Source organism: Macrotis lagotis, chromosome 1 (assembly GCF_037893015.1).
Source record: "Macrotis lagotis isolate mMagLag1 chromosome 1, bilby.v1.9.chrom.fasta, whole genome shotgun sequence".
NCBI classification, from domain to species: domain Eukaryota; kingdom Metazoa; phylum Chordata; class Mammalia; order Peramelemorphia; family Peramelidae; genus Macrotis; species Macrotis lagotis.
Genome location: NC_133658.1, coordinates 634,355,824 through 634,371,372, shown reverse-complemented (window position 1 = coordinate 634,371,372; position 15,549 = coordinate 634,355,824). Strand labels below are relative to the sequence as shown.

At 32.3% G+C, this 15,549-nt stretch overlaps 1 protein-coding gene across 14 annotated transcripts in view; it reads left to right on the top strand.

Annotated features, from left to right (window-relative positions):
* Positions 1 to 15,549, top strand: part of GTDC1 (glycosyltransferase like domain containing 1) — a 671,515-nt gene that overhangs the window by 102,714 nt on the left and 553,252 nt on the right. The gene's annotated exons all lie outside the window — the stretch shown is intronic.

Genomic DNA, 15,549 nt, shown 5'->3' with positions numbered 1-15,549 from the left:
GTCTGGGATTCTTAATTTTTTTAACTTTTTTTTTTGTATACTGTGTCACTTTGGCAGTTTGGAGAAATCTAGTGGTCCCTGCTCAGAATGAAGTTTTTAAATGTATAACTCATATAGAATTGCAAAGGAAACCAATTGCATTGAAATAGAGTTTAAAATACGTTTTTTAAAAATTAATGAACCCCAGGTTAAAAACCCTTTACATCCTACTCAATCTTTTGACAATGCATTTTTGTTAGATTCTGTCCAACATTGGTTTCTGCCCTCTTCTCACGTTAACTGCTCTTTCTGATAAGGAACTCCTTCCCATCTTCCTTCTTCCTGTCTGCTCTGGCCCAATGTCCTCTTCTTAAATATCTTGGTTTCATTGTCCAATTTTCAGAGTTAAGAACATATCCAATAATCTACGTTATATTGTCAGCCTCAACATACCTTCCTTGGTCTAAAATAGAATTCACATTGTCTGTCAAACTGATCTTCACTCTCTGCACCTAATCCTCTAGGTCATTGAACCCAGGAATGAAATGAACTTCAGGATATAGGAATTTGTTGTACTGAATGTCCATGTATTCATTGATTAAGCTTTTAATTTTCTAAGCCTTATTTGATATAATACTCAAATATTTCATTTTCTTTATACACATTTTGTACATTATCATAGTAGCTATCATTTATATAGTAGCATTTTTTTGCTTATATTATTAATTTGAGCCCAACAATAACCCCATGAGGGAGGACAAATAGAAGCAAATTGAAGGCAGGATTTTCATTTTGCATATGATAAATTGAACTCCAAGGGAGTTAAATGACTTGGACTTTTAGATAATAGTTGTCAGAGGTAGGATTCAAATTTAGGGCTTTTTCCCTCCAATATTTTATTCACCCTAGCATCCTTTCTCATATATAACATTTTAAGGTTAAGATTCTAAGCCTGAATTATCCTCATTATCATTGCATCTATTTTTCATACATTAAGTGGTTAAAAATTTCTTTTGTCTTTTTGACAATAGAATTTTATATTTTACTTTCATAGAATGGTCTAAGATTTTTGTATTGTATGAAATCATAACAACAAACAAAAATAAGATTTTAAAATACATATAAAGGCTTCTTCATTTTTATCTGCTGCTTAGAAAATATTTTCATTGAAAACTTTGTGAATTTAGCCAAAGTATTAACATTATAATTTAATGTGTATCTGATAGATGTAATTTCATACCATTCCTTCTCAAACCATTTACTGCCACCCCAACTGCTATTTCTTTTTTAGTATCATCTTTAAGAAGTTAAGAGTGCATTTCTTCCTGAATACCAAGCAGTTTAGCGTTCTATCAAATGCTTTGTAAGTCCTTATAGTGAATTTCTTCAAGAGGCAATACATTAGGCAAAAAGCAGCAGTAGAGATACCTGTAGAGATCAGCATACGTGCCCTCCAGCAAAAGACAATAATTAGTTGCTCTTATTCCCTTGCAAACTGTCCCAATTGTTGAGGTATATGAAATACAAAGATCACTGTAATGCTGTCTTGAGCCCCACACAGTTGGAGTTGTTTATGCCCATTCAATTTTTAATGTACCCATAAGATGTTTTGATAGGGTCACTAAGCCCAGTGAGATTTGCATGCTTGATCAAACCTCCAACAACTTAAATATAGGGATGAACATGAACCTATTGAATACTTTAAGTTTTAACTTTTAGGTTAACATTAGTGAAAAATGTTAATGCAATACTTAAAGAATTTTCAAGTTTCTCTGGGTATTATTATAGACTATTTTGGTCCTTAAAGCATGTATGGCCTCAGGCCATGTAAGCAAATTCTTAGATCATCATATAGATATCTTATTTTATATAAGTAGCTGACATACGTTACCTGAATATCTGTTAAATGATTTTATATTTAAAACTTGTTGGAGTTACTCACATATTCAAAAATGAGGTAATAGAGCATTATACCTTCATTAGAGGGTATATAATTGAATATAGGTAGATCTTCCTTGGTACTCATTTCATCAGGGCTTGTTATTCAGAGTTCTAGAGAGGATTTTATTTTTATAATGTTTTCCTTGTAGCACAATATATGGTAGGAACCCCTGAGAATAGCCTACCAGATAGATTCAAGAGCACTTATAGAAGATATTGACAATCTCTTGTAAGAAGCAATGTCATTTCTGTAATTCGATTTATAATATCTTAATATTCCAAGTAAATGAATGCTTCAGTACACATTTCCTCCAAGAAAAAAAAACCATCTGTAATATCTTAATCATCCAAGTATGCTATGATGGGTGTATATATTTCAGAAAGTGTTTCTCTGTGGTAATCAATCCATCACTGAAGGGAGTTGTCAGCTTGTAGTAAGGACTAAGGATGTCTGACTACAGTTGGACCGTTGCTGACTGAGTCAGAATCTTTGGATGTTAATTAAGAGTTAGCCAATGTGCTTGTTTTCCTGATTCATCTAATGTGTTGGCTGTGTCTTTCATTTGAGTTTCTAAGCATAATTATTTATTATTTCTTCAGTGAACAATGGAATGAATGATGGTGAATGTTACTAAGCTTACAAGATTACATCTAGATTTTATACTTCACTGGAGTCTTTAGCCATAGCTAAACTCCAACACGGAGGGAAATGTGGATGCTGCATTTAAAAAAGGAGGAATTACTGAGAACAGGCTGATGATTATGTGATGCTGGTACAGTTGAAGTACTGTAATATGGGGGATTTTTTTTTATTAGCTTATACTTCATTAACTTTCAACAGCTTCACAAAAGTCATTCCTGAGAATGGATCTGTCTATACTGGCCATCAAGTTCTATATATAATAATATCATGGTAATGTTGCATGCAGTGAGAGGGAGTTTGTTTTCTGTAAAAAACAGAGTGATGAAAACATTGATGGCCTGATATTGTATTGGGGAGTAGGTCATGTTTTTAATTTTTATTGTTAAAATTGTTATTTTTCCCCAGTCAAGTTTTTTAGTTCATTCTTATTTTTCCTTCCCAGATTAAGTTAGATAAGTGTCGAAGCTTATTAACTTAAAGGGAAGACATGATATGATGTGGTAGAAAGAGATCAAAATTTGAATTCTGATTCTCCTGTTTGTTCCTGGAAAGCAGAAGTACTTGTATAATTTTGAGCTAATCACTTAAAAACCCTCACTCTCAGCTTCCTTATTTTGAAGATGAAGAATTTAGAGGAAAAGATCTCTAAGGTCTCTTCTATTTCTAAATCCTGTGATTCTGTGCATTTTTATGTGTTGAATGAGTGGTATTAGCAATGTCCTAGTCTTACCACATCAATTCAGAACTCTTTTGGCTCTCTCATTAATCTAATATGGCCCAGTCTCTATACTTTTATTTCCTACTGGTTCCTAGCAAGTCAATTCTTGTACTCTTCCCTGAACACACCAAGTTTATTCCATGTTGAGGAAATACATAATGTTCTGGAAAGTGTGCAGAATTTGGATTCTAATCCAGACCTCATTTCTTACTAACTTTTTGACCTTTGGACAAACCACTCAGTCTTTTTAAACTTCAATTTCCTCACCTGTAAAATATCTTGCCGAAGTTCCCTCATGAACATATGGTGAGGATCAAATGATAAAAATGTATGTGAAAATGATTTGCAAACTATGAAGTGCAGTGTGAGTGGCAGGTTTTTGCAACTATAATCTTTATTATTCTAACGTCTCCACTGTTTTGAGGGCTGTAGGGTGGAACAATCAATGCATCCTAAAACCTCACTTTATAGAGAACTCAGAACTTTCTAACAAACTTAATTTTCCATCAGATGATTTTTTTGGTTTGAATTGTGCCACTGCATACTTTTACCCCAACATTGTTTTCTACATCTTCTTTTTGTCTTCCTTCATTAGATTCTAAACTCCTTTAGGGCAGGGACTGATTTTCTTTTTTTTTTATTTGTATCCTCAGTGCTTAGCATTGTGCCTGCCACATAATAAACTCTTAATAAATGTTTATTGACTGTTGACACTACAGTCGTTCAGTGTCTTATCATAGCTTGATGAAGAACTGGGATTTTCAAATGCTCTCCCAATGGGGACTTTTGCAGGTCCTACAAATCTGGGCAGGCTTTGAGTATATAGCACTTGTGACAGATTGAATGTCTGATCTGAATGTCTGATCTGAGGGCCATGCCACTGAAGTTCAGAGAAGCTTATCCCAAGAGGTTTGACTACCAGGCAATCATTTCTTTTTTAGCCACAGAAAGGCATAATAAGGTTATTAATTTAACTTCAACCATCTGTTATTTTGTTATTCTGGGTACTCTCTCCGATGTTGCATATAGCAGTCTTTCATTCCTTAAACATCTTCCTTCCAAAAAATCCACCCTGTGGCCCTTAGAAACAAACCTCTTTAAACCTAGGCATGTTGTTCCTCAGACAAAAGATATACAGTCTATTTGCAGGGCACTCTACTCCGTTGTCATAGCCTTCAGAGAACCCAGGATAATCATCTGGTTTTATTGTTTTCCTTTTAATATTATTGTGTTGAATTTTTCCTAATATTGCACCATCCTTGCATCCTGGGTGTAGATCTAATGTTGTCATAGTGAATGATTTTTGGATAAATTTGCTCTAGCATTTTTGCCAGAGTTTTGAATCAAATTTAAAAAAAAATTGTTTTTGGTTTCCAGACCGAATTGATTAATTATTAATATTAGCTTGTGGTTCTCTTTGTTTGCTTTATCCTTCCCTGGTTTAGATATTATTACTAGATTCCTTGGTTCAAGATCTGTATCCTTATTTATTCATTATTAATCTCTTTATATACTTCATGAAATTAAAGCTTCTGAAGTATCAAATTTGAGCTCTCCTAGCTATTGTTTTTGTAGATATTACCCAATCATTCCTTTTTTTTTAAATTTTGTGCCTTCAATTCCAGGTTTCAGTGGAGTAATAATTTCAAAAATAAGCAATGAGTTCTTCAAGAAAGACCTTCATATATTAAAAAAGAAGATTTCAGTACTCTAAGACCATTCTGCATCCACTTGAAGCTACAGAATGGAATAAAATATTTTGAAAATATATATACTCACAAGCAAAGGCAATTAAGATAAGATACAACATAAGATGATGGATCAAGTTTAAAAAATTCAATAAAGGAAATGCATTTGAAGCATTGCTGTTCCCCTCAATGAAAAAAAATGAGTAGTTTAATCATCTTAGCAAACATTCCAAACAACAAAAACAGAAAAATAAATAAATATAACTGTCAAGTTAAGGATAAGCAATGAATAAAATATCTTATTTCTAAAAATTACTCTTTCAAAAAATAAAGAGTAATCTATTGAATTTCAAGCAACAACTCTAGGGGGAGCATTAAGAGATTTTTCTTCTAAGTGGATAAGTGGGAAACAATGAAAAATAAATGAAAGAAATATAAGGGACAGATGATACAAAATGGGTGGACCCTTATTCTCTCCCAAAAGATAAATCAAAGTATTCACTAGGACTATGTTATAGAATGAGACTACATAATAATTAGAATGGAGGAGAAAGTATGATGTACTTTGTGAATGAACAAAGAAGTTTTACATCTTTAGTAGTCTCTTAGCAAGAAATGGAATTACAGAATATTTGAGATGTATAAATGGAGGAACTGAAACAAGAAAAATGAAAGGGGGGAAGTTTCACATCACTAGGGGAAAGGAGTACCAATGAAGAACATTTGTATAAGGGAAGATACCATATCCATAATGGAAAGTGGAGATCTTATCATACATCTAATTTGGGAGAATTGAAGCACAAAGGGATCACTACCTCTGAAGAACTGTTGTGACTCCATAGACGATATCCCTAATCTTAGGGGAAGGCAAAAAAAAAGATTTTGTGGTAGTTGCCTAGCCCCAAGAAGGGTGAGGGGAAAAGGATATTGAGAGAAGAAAAAAAAAGGCAATTGGGAAGGAGAATCATTTATAGGAAGGGTAAAATGTAGAATTGGACACATGATTTGGAAAATAGGTTAATTTCTATAATAGGCAATACTTTTATCATTATTAATTCCTTTTCCCCCTTTGAAAGTATTTCCCCCTTTTAAAGTATTTTTTCTTAACAATATTTTTCAATTTCATGTAAAAGTAGTTTTTTTCAGTTTTGTAAAGTTTTGAGTTTCAAATTTTTCCCCTTCCCCCTTTCCCAAGACAGCAAGCAGTTGGATTGAAGTTATACATTCAAAGTTATACTAAAATTATTTTTATATGTTGTGAAAATAATTCTTTTTAAACTGATAGTTCCCTTTTGAAATGTTACTTCTAAGAATGGGAATGCCCTTCATTGGTACCCTCTTTCTTTTCCTTGAGGTCCAATCTAGCCTCACACTGAACCTCTTATCTCAATTAGTCCTCTCTTACTGACAAGTCAGCTTCTGCAACTTTTTTTTTTCAATTTTTTTATATGAAAGAGGAAGTCATTCCATGAAGGAAAAATCTGAGCAACCTTAAGGTTTTTCTAATCTAGGGTCTACTCCAGACAGAAGTCCACTTTCAACCCCCCCCCCCCCCATTTTCCTCCATGGTTCTCCTCACATGCTAGTAAGAAATAATGTCTACTGTTTCTTGATTGTGGAAAGGAAGAGAGTAGGAGTACCAAACTGATGTTGTAGTACAAGCAACCTCTTTTTAGATTCCCCCCAAATAAGCCTATGGGTTAGTTTATGTTGCCAACGATTGAAATATAGAGAAATAGGAGAGGAGTGCTGTGTGAATACATTAAAATGGATTAGTGTTCTCCAGTGTTAATTGTTAAAGTTGTTTTCTTCTTGATTTCTTGTCCTGTAATTCAGTTACCTATAGTCCATAATTATAGTACATAATTCTTCTTTTGGGTGGTTTTGAGTTGGTGGAGACTGAGAAAATTGTTTTTACTGCTGTCTTACTGGTCTCTAATCCAAATGTCTTCTACCTTCATAACCTTAAAACTCTTATTTGCCTTTAAAATGCAATATTGACATTTACAAGAAAACAATTCAAATATATTTTTTGTTGTTTCATCCAAATATGAAACCGTATAAAAGCATAGAAGCATTTGTTGAGTACCTGTCATCAGCTCACTGTGTTTAGTGCTTGGTTTGTTGGTGGAAAAGCAAGAAGATGTCATAGACTTAAGAAACCTTGTGCTCATGGAGCTCAAAGTTTAATTGGGGATATATAAATTAAACTTGCAAAGGTAAATCAGTTCAAAGACAGTAAAGCAAATACAGTTATGTAGGATTATTTATTAGTATAAGAATTTTTATTACTGTTGTCTGGCATTGTGGTAAAGTGAAATTACAGAATTTAGAGTCAGAGGGCATGGGTTCTAATCTCAAACTTGGTTCTTGACCTTTGAGTCCTTGAACATAATAATTTTAAAAATCATCTTATGTTGAAAAATAATAATCTATTTAGTATAATGGATGCCTTCCTCTAAGACTTTTGATTTTTCTTGGGAAATAATGTATTACTTATTTCTTTTCCCATTTGTAGTACTAACCTCCTTTTCCTTCTATACCTTTTTTGAATGCTATTTATACTATACTTCTCACACTCAAATAATTTTAAGTAATATGGTGGAACCTGTTTTGCCTGCCATTCCTCCTTGGATTGATAGCAGTTTTACCATGTAAAATTATTTGGGAAAATTGTTTTACTTTTTTCATCTTCAGAGTAAATGAACTCCTGCCTCCCAAAATGTAAATAATTATAGTAAGTTTTGAAAGAAAACCAAGAAAGTTGAGAGGCTTAAAATTCCAAACAGATATGGAGGTTGCTATTGAAAATTTGGGAAGAAAAGTTTTTTTTTTAAATATAGTAAACACCTAAGATTATAATGAAACAGAATACTGATTTTACATACAGAATTTTAAAAATTCAATAAATGTATTTGATACAGATTCGTGGAATATGCAGCAGCTGCTGGCTTCTTCTGTGCTTTAGATGAGAGCCTTGGCCACTAGCAAACAAATGACAATGTTTTGGGTTTCGTACATTCTACCACCTTTTACTGTATTTGGATCAAACTTAAGTATTGGTAAAACACTCTAGCAATACTGAAAAGTAATGCAAAAACAACAGGCAGAAGCAAACAAAACCCATCCATTCAAATGAAAAGAACTCTCCTCAATCTTTTGAGAGCTGTCCAAATCTAGTTTTAGTTAACATTTGTTAGACAGAGAACCCTTGTTAGCCACTACTCTGTGATTTAAAAAAAAAATCTATGCCTACCCCCCATTACCCCCACCGCAGGAACATTCTATGAAGATTAAATATTAAAAAAAAAAATTAAAAAACCCAACAAAATCTAAGAGGTGTATATGTGTGTAGGGGGAGTGAGTAATGCCTAGGACATACCCTTTGGAAAAAGAAATATCTTACTAACTTTTCCTCTTTCTTATTCCCAACCTGCAATATGACAATGATAAAAACAGATGGCAGTTCTTCCCCCTCCTTCTTTTCCTATTCTTCCTACAGCCCCATAGCATTTTTCCACCTTGCTTTAAGACCTTCAACCTTCCTTTTCTACCTAAGTTTTGACAGACATCTTAGCACTAGGAACAGGTGCAAGCCTGGGTCACCCAAATGGTCTTGCTTCTTCCTTTTACACCATGCTTAGTGTTTTTTGGGCTTCATTTTCTCTGTTTATTTCTAATCTAAAGAGGCTGACTTTCTCTTGGATGTAAAACAAAAAATAATTTTAAGCTTGGCTTTTTAGGTAACATGAACTCCTTTTTAATTTTTCTAGGGATTCCTTCTTAGAACAGTATTTTAAGTAAATTAAATAAAGTAATAGGATTGCAGAGGAAACTAATTATATTGAAACTTTGTTATCAAAGTACTTTTAAAAATTCACAAGCCTCCCTCCTCTCAATCCCCCAACTAAGGATTCTTCTAAGGCCTCTTCTAGTACTAAGAACTAGAAGACTTTATCCTTTCTAAGGAAAGACTTTAAAGTTTTTTTTTTGTCATGGTCCCCTTTGATAGATTATTAAAATCTATGGACCTCATCCAGAAGAATATTTTTAAATACAAAAACTTCTCCCCAAAAACCCCACGTAGAATTATTTAAAAAAAACCCAACCCAATTCTACTGAAATGGTTATCAATACAGTTATGTATAATTATATACTATATATTGCTACTATATAAGCATAATTATGTAATATAGCTAACTATACATAAAATATTTTATATTCAATTAATTTGCATTCGTTATGTACATGCAAATTATATATATATATATATATTTAATCATTCATTCATTCATTCATTCATGTACATACCTTCCTGTCTGTTTTTTTTTTTGTTTATTTCATGGACCCCAAAATGAAGAATCACTCATCTAATTACTTGATCTTGTTAGGGACATATCTTCTTCCCTTGAAATACTACTAGCAGGTAGTTGAGTAAACTGAGGCACACAAAAGTATGATGGCTTTCCTAACACAGGTACTATATAGTAATCAGGAAAGTTCTCTTGTATTCAGACTGGTGGGAAGCTATTACTATTGCTTTGTTCTGCTGCTGAAGAAGCTATGTCTGTACCATTGTAAGCTACATGGAAGTTTTTTAGTATCATATTTGGTTGGATGAGTCATGGGATGTACAGTCTCTAATTTATTGGGACCAACATAGTATTCTATTTCTTTTGTTCTGTTGCATTAATATTTTCTATTCAACATAGTAACCTAGCATAATGGATAAAGAGCTAATCTTTAAATTAGTAAGACCTGGGTCAAATTCGCACATGTATATTGTATGACCCTGAAAAAGTCATGTAATTTTCTCATTTTCTAGACAAATTTTTAAGACTATAAGTCGAAGTACTGACCTGAATTGGCAGAAGTAATTTCACACCTGGGAACTGATATAGGGAATCCCTATGTCAATTGGATCACAGCTCTAGTGTCTATTCTTAGTTTAACAAGGAAGTATTGCAAAGGCGTTATCCAATGTTTTAGCTGAAGATCAAACATTAGCTGATGTGATTAGCCAGGAAGAACAATTAGCAAATTAATGAATCAAGATTCAGGTGATAACCTTAATATAAAGGTTTATCTTTTGTTACCATATTAAATAGGCTAACTAAAATTAAATTAAATACTCTTATTTGAATGATACCAGAAAGTGAATATGCCTTCTCAGCCTAGTTTCCTGCGTGTAACTTTTCAAACATCATATTCCCTATTAATGGACATTGATGACTTGAATAGAGTTGGTTGTCAGCCAGATAATCTTATTTGAAAGGCAGAGTGAGTATAGTAAAAGGAGAAATGGCCTGGAAGTTTCTGGATCTGATTCAAATATTGTTACTTAGTTTCATGGTTTGACCTTGGGCCAGTCACAAGCACTTTAAGCTTGTTTCTTCATCTAAAAAAAATGGGAACAATAGTATTTCTTTCTCTGCTTATCAGAATTATGTTAATGATCAAATAAGAATAAGATGATGCATATAAAGCACTTTTTCAATGCTTGGTATTCTGCTTTGTTATTCCTTATAATGACATGTCATGTTTTATTATCAAATTAAATCTAATTAGGAAAATTAGATACTTTTCTTACCTATCCAATCAAGACAACCATCATGAGAATCATATTTTCATAGAAAACAGTTTTTTTTAGGGTAAAGCATGTTTTCTTTCACAAGAATCATTATTTACCACCTTCTGATTAGTCTCCCTTTATTGCCATTTATTCTCATGCCTTAAATAAATATATTATATATATATAATATATATTATATATATAAATATAAATGGGTGGAAAGTTGAATGCTAATTAGATAATATTTGTTAATACATGAATTTCCAGAAATTGGATAGTTAGGACTATTGAAAAATTTTGCATGCAAGTAATACAGTTCTGTGGATTTGAATATTTTGATCTGCTTTTTAGGAAACTAAAGCATTGGAGCTGCTTTTATACATGTGGTATTTTAAAATAATTCCTTTCAATGATTTCACCTTGTTTCTGTTTGTATGCCTTTCATTTCTAATTCACTCTTGAATGCTGTGTCTTGTGCCATTATCAACATGCAGTACTTATTTTAAGCTGTTATTCCTCTGGGTCAACTATTTGAAAATGCAATTTTATATTTGCTGAAAGCTTAAAAAATAAAGCAAAAGAGAGGTTCTAAATAATTGTTTAAATCCTCTGCAATATATGTAGTGCTAAATATGAGTTAATTCTTTTCACAGAGTTGCTTACTATTAGAGACCCTGCATATTTGTTTTAGCACACTCAGTTATTGGTTAAAAGAGACAATCATAGCCTTACAGCCAAGATTATAATAGTAAAAATGTAGTAAATGAATTGTAATCAGCAGACAATTTCTTTTGCTGTGATGTGATTTAATTTGGTAAATATATTTATTTTATAAGCTAGTGTATGAAATCATTTACTAGATAAGAGATGATAAAATAACATATTTTCATTAACCCTTAAACATGAAAATTGTAGATTTTTATGCAAATGATTAGGTCATCATAGCCTATCACCCAATTCTGATATAAAATAGACAATTAATTATTTTCTGTTCCGCTGAGTCCTATTAAACTTCTGAGGTACTTTTGCTAATAGTTTTGCAATTCACCTAACTTTAAAACCCTTATCTTAATAACAGAAATAGTCTAATATCACCAACAATCTAATTTTGCTAGGCGACCAAATGTAGAAATTTAATATAATTTTTCCTCATGGCTATTCTTATTTAAAAAAAAACAAACAAAAGGAAATCCAAATGAATTTTTCAGTTCTATTAAGAGGTTAGTAACTGCTATATACTACCAATCTCTGTGATAGTTGATTTGTTCCTTTACTATGCAAATTTTAGGTATACAAAGATCCTCTGCTTTTATTTAAGAAATGTGCCTGGAGGCTAGATTGGTAGGCTTTAGGGAGATATCTGGTTTGGTGCGAAATAAATAGTTGTTAAAGCATCACATGAATTGTGTCTTAGAAGATGAAAAGTAGAGCTGTGAGAGCCTGGGAAAAGCCAACTGTACCTGTCAGGCAGACTCATCTCTTTGTTTCATTTTGCTAAAAATATGGCAGAATTTAAAATGATGACAATGAATAATGACATCCTAAAGTAATTCATGAAAATAAGTCATTTCTTGCAGAATCTATATGAAAAGTTAAAGTATACTGATGCTGCTTGATGGGCTTTGAGAATTGAGACTGAAAGGAATTCAGTGTAGTTTATGGCATTTTGGGGATAACTATTGATATATTAAGGTTTATAAGTGTTAATGAAGATAATATAATTAGATTGGTATTTGTGACAGGAATATTTTATAGGGGAATTTTGTGCCTATTTTTAATTACTGCCTATTTTTGATTCTGTGACTTCTTGCCATACATTATTTTTCATTTTCCTATTGATTTTTTTTTTTTGCACAAAGAATTAAAAGTATTGTGAAACAATGGAAGGGGGGGGTGTATTTGGAGTGGGAGAACCTAGTTTTCAATTCCAGGTCTACCACTTATTCTCCCTGTAACCTTGGACAAAACCCATAACCTCTCAACGTTTAGTTTCTTCATCTATAAAGCAAAGGGTCTGTTAACTTTTTTTTTTACTTTTTCAGTAAATATCTAAATATTCATTCCCTTTATAATCCTATGTATTTTACTATGCTTTAAAAAATATTATTCTGAGGAATCCATAGGCTTCACCAGAATGACAAAGAAATCTTTGACAGAGAAAAGTTTAAGAACCTCTAGGTTAGATTATCTGAGGTCCCTTGCAGCTCTGTGTCTCTGATGCTGTAATTCTTTTCCTATAATAGAGCAAATTTCTATGTTGATAACTTGAAGAATTATATAGTTCAGTGATTCCTCGCCCTTCCCTCCTTTAGTCCTAATTCTTGGAATTTTCTTAATTATACCAAATTATGTTTGAACTCTAGAAGGTGAAATGAAGGTTGGGTTTCTGAAGAATCTAGTGTGACAGGTTAAAATGATGTTAACTTATTATATTATTGATCTATATTAATTTCCCTTTCTTCTGTCTCAATATTTGATTAAAATTACTTCAGTCCCTTCATTCCCTTTTATGGATCTTATGTCCACACACTTCTACTTTCTAGTTTTCCATTATTGAGAAAATTGCCATTGGATAAAGAGTCATAATTTTTAAAGATTTTAACACTAGTCTATTGGCTAAGAAAAATCAATAAATTCTAACTTATACATTATGTATATGTATACATATGAATAAATATACATTAATGCATCTGTGTGTTCATCCATTCGTGATTTTTAAAATGTTATTAATTCTTATAAATTACTTTGTCATTATCAATATAGGAAGAATCTGTAAAATAAAAAAAATTTAATGAGTATATAGACTAAGTTCAACCTCATTTTGATTTTCATATTTGCTAAACAAGTTTTTATTAACTTTCATATTATATAGCATATAAATGTGATTATATTAATGCTTCATATATATCATATCCAATTATATACATACATATGCATATATATGTAAATATTTAAGTGAATTTGTGATCTCAGTAATGTGAATCCCCCCTTCAATAATATATATTGTAACCCATCCACAATTCATACCAAATGATACTTCTCTATACTTTCTTGTCTTTAATTGAGGGATTTGTCCTTTGTCAATGTGGATGGGGTGCTGGACCTGGATTCAGGGAAAACCTGAATTCAAATCTGGTCTTATTAGCTGAGTGACCCAGGGCAAGTCACCTAACCTCTTGTCTGGCTCAGTTTCCTCAAATGTAAAATGGGACTAATAATAGCTCCAGTTTTGCAGATGTTGTGAGGATCAAACAAGATATTTGTAAAAGATGTTTAGTACAATGCTTGATGCATAGTAGATGCCATTTGCTTCCCCCCTTCCCTATGTGATGGTATCTTTTTCTGTGTTTATTGTCGTTATAGAGATGTCAATGGAGAATTATCCACTTTTACACATTTTTCAAATTTGTGACTTATCTCCCGTGTGTGTATGTATGTGTGTGTGTGTGTGTGTGTGTGTGTGTGTGTATGTATTTTGGTTATAGTCTATACATTTCTTCTGCCTAATTCTTGTTAACAACATCCATTTACTTCAATCATTTTATATTGCCTTTTGTTGATTTCCAATTTGAATTTTTCAAATAGTATTTTTGACTTAGAAACATGTAGAATCTCCAGAATATTGTTAATGGACTTTTACTTCTGGGAGAAACAAAGCACTGCAGTTCCCCAGAGGTAAACTAACCTATTATCTCTCTTAATCTAACTAATTGTCTGTTTTCAGTACCTATACATGCACACACACATAAAAAGCATAACTTGAAATGTAGATATTCATTATCTATTTGTTTTTGTTTATGTTTTTTTTCTCATGGATAATGAGGTTAAACTTTTTTGAGTGATTCTAAATCTTTCCTAGGGGTCCCATCAAGGTTGGGTCTTGATGTAATCAGCTTCCATGTCACCTGTGAACAGGAATGTTTAGGGTACTTTAAGGTAAACTGTTGAGAATTTCTCTTCCGTTTTTACCCTATGCTAGGCATCCTCCATGATGGTAGCAAACATATTTTCTTGTTTTGTGCTTCTCTTGATTCTGTCATCAATTATCTCTGGTTCATTTTTCAAGGAAACTTGTATGTTTTTTGACAAATGGTAGCTACCTTGTTGGCAGTGTTTTTGATCAACTAAAGCAGTCAGTTGGCATTGATTAAACATATTTTTTGTTCCAGGAATAGTGAGCAAAAGGTTTATAGAAAAGCGGAAAAGGTCTCTGCTCTCAAATAGTTCAATAGCTAGTGGAGGAACTCACAGTCAAATGGACCCATGGTTTTGTTTTATAGTCAGACACTGATATGAGCATAATGACATCTTGTATTCCCTAAACATTTTAGTCTCTTGTGTGGTGTGCTCTTCTGTAGAATTTCACTTGTAAAAATATGCACATTCTTTTCTCATACCTTCAACAAGAATGTCTGTAATGAAGGTCTAGATTTAGGCACATTGGTCCATAATTACTTACATTCTTTTAATCCCCCCCCTTTTTTGTGGTAGCTCTATTGTTTCTGGTGGAGGAAAGAGTTTGTTATTGAAATATTTAGAGATCATTTCCATTTCATCTCTTGTACACCCAGTTTCAACCTTAATTTTGGGGGGGCATGATTTTTTACCCTGTTTTTTGCCATCTATGTTGTAATATTGAATATAATCTTCAATAATTCCCCTTATAAGATTTTACAAATGAGTTAATATTCTAAATAGCTGTTCTTTTGTCTAACACAGCTTTATTCCTGATAATGAGATCAGAGTTTGCTAATGGTATACAGTTTCCTTCATTTTCCTTGTGATAATTTATTTAATCAAGCAAGAAATCAATTAATTGATTCATAGCATATAATGGTAGTTTGTGTTATTATCTGTTCTTTTATCCATTTTTCCATTGGCTGGTATTTGTAGCTTATTTAAATAGACCAGGTTAGAGTTGGCTAAAATTTATGCTATATCATTTCATTTCTATTCTTCCTTCTTCTACTGCTTTTGATTATATAGAGATAGCTAGTTAGAAATAACC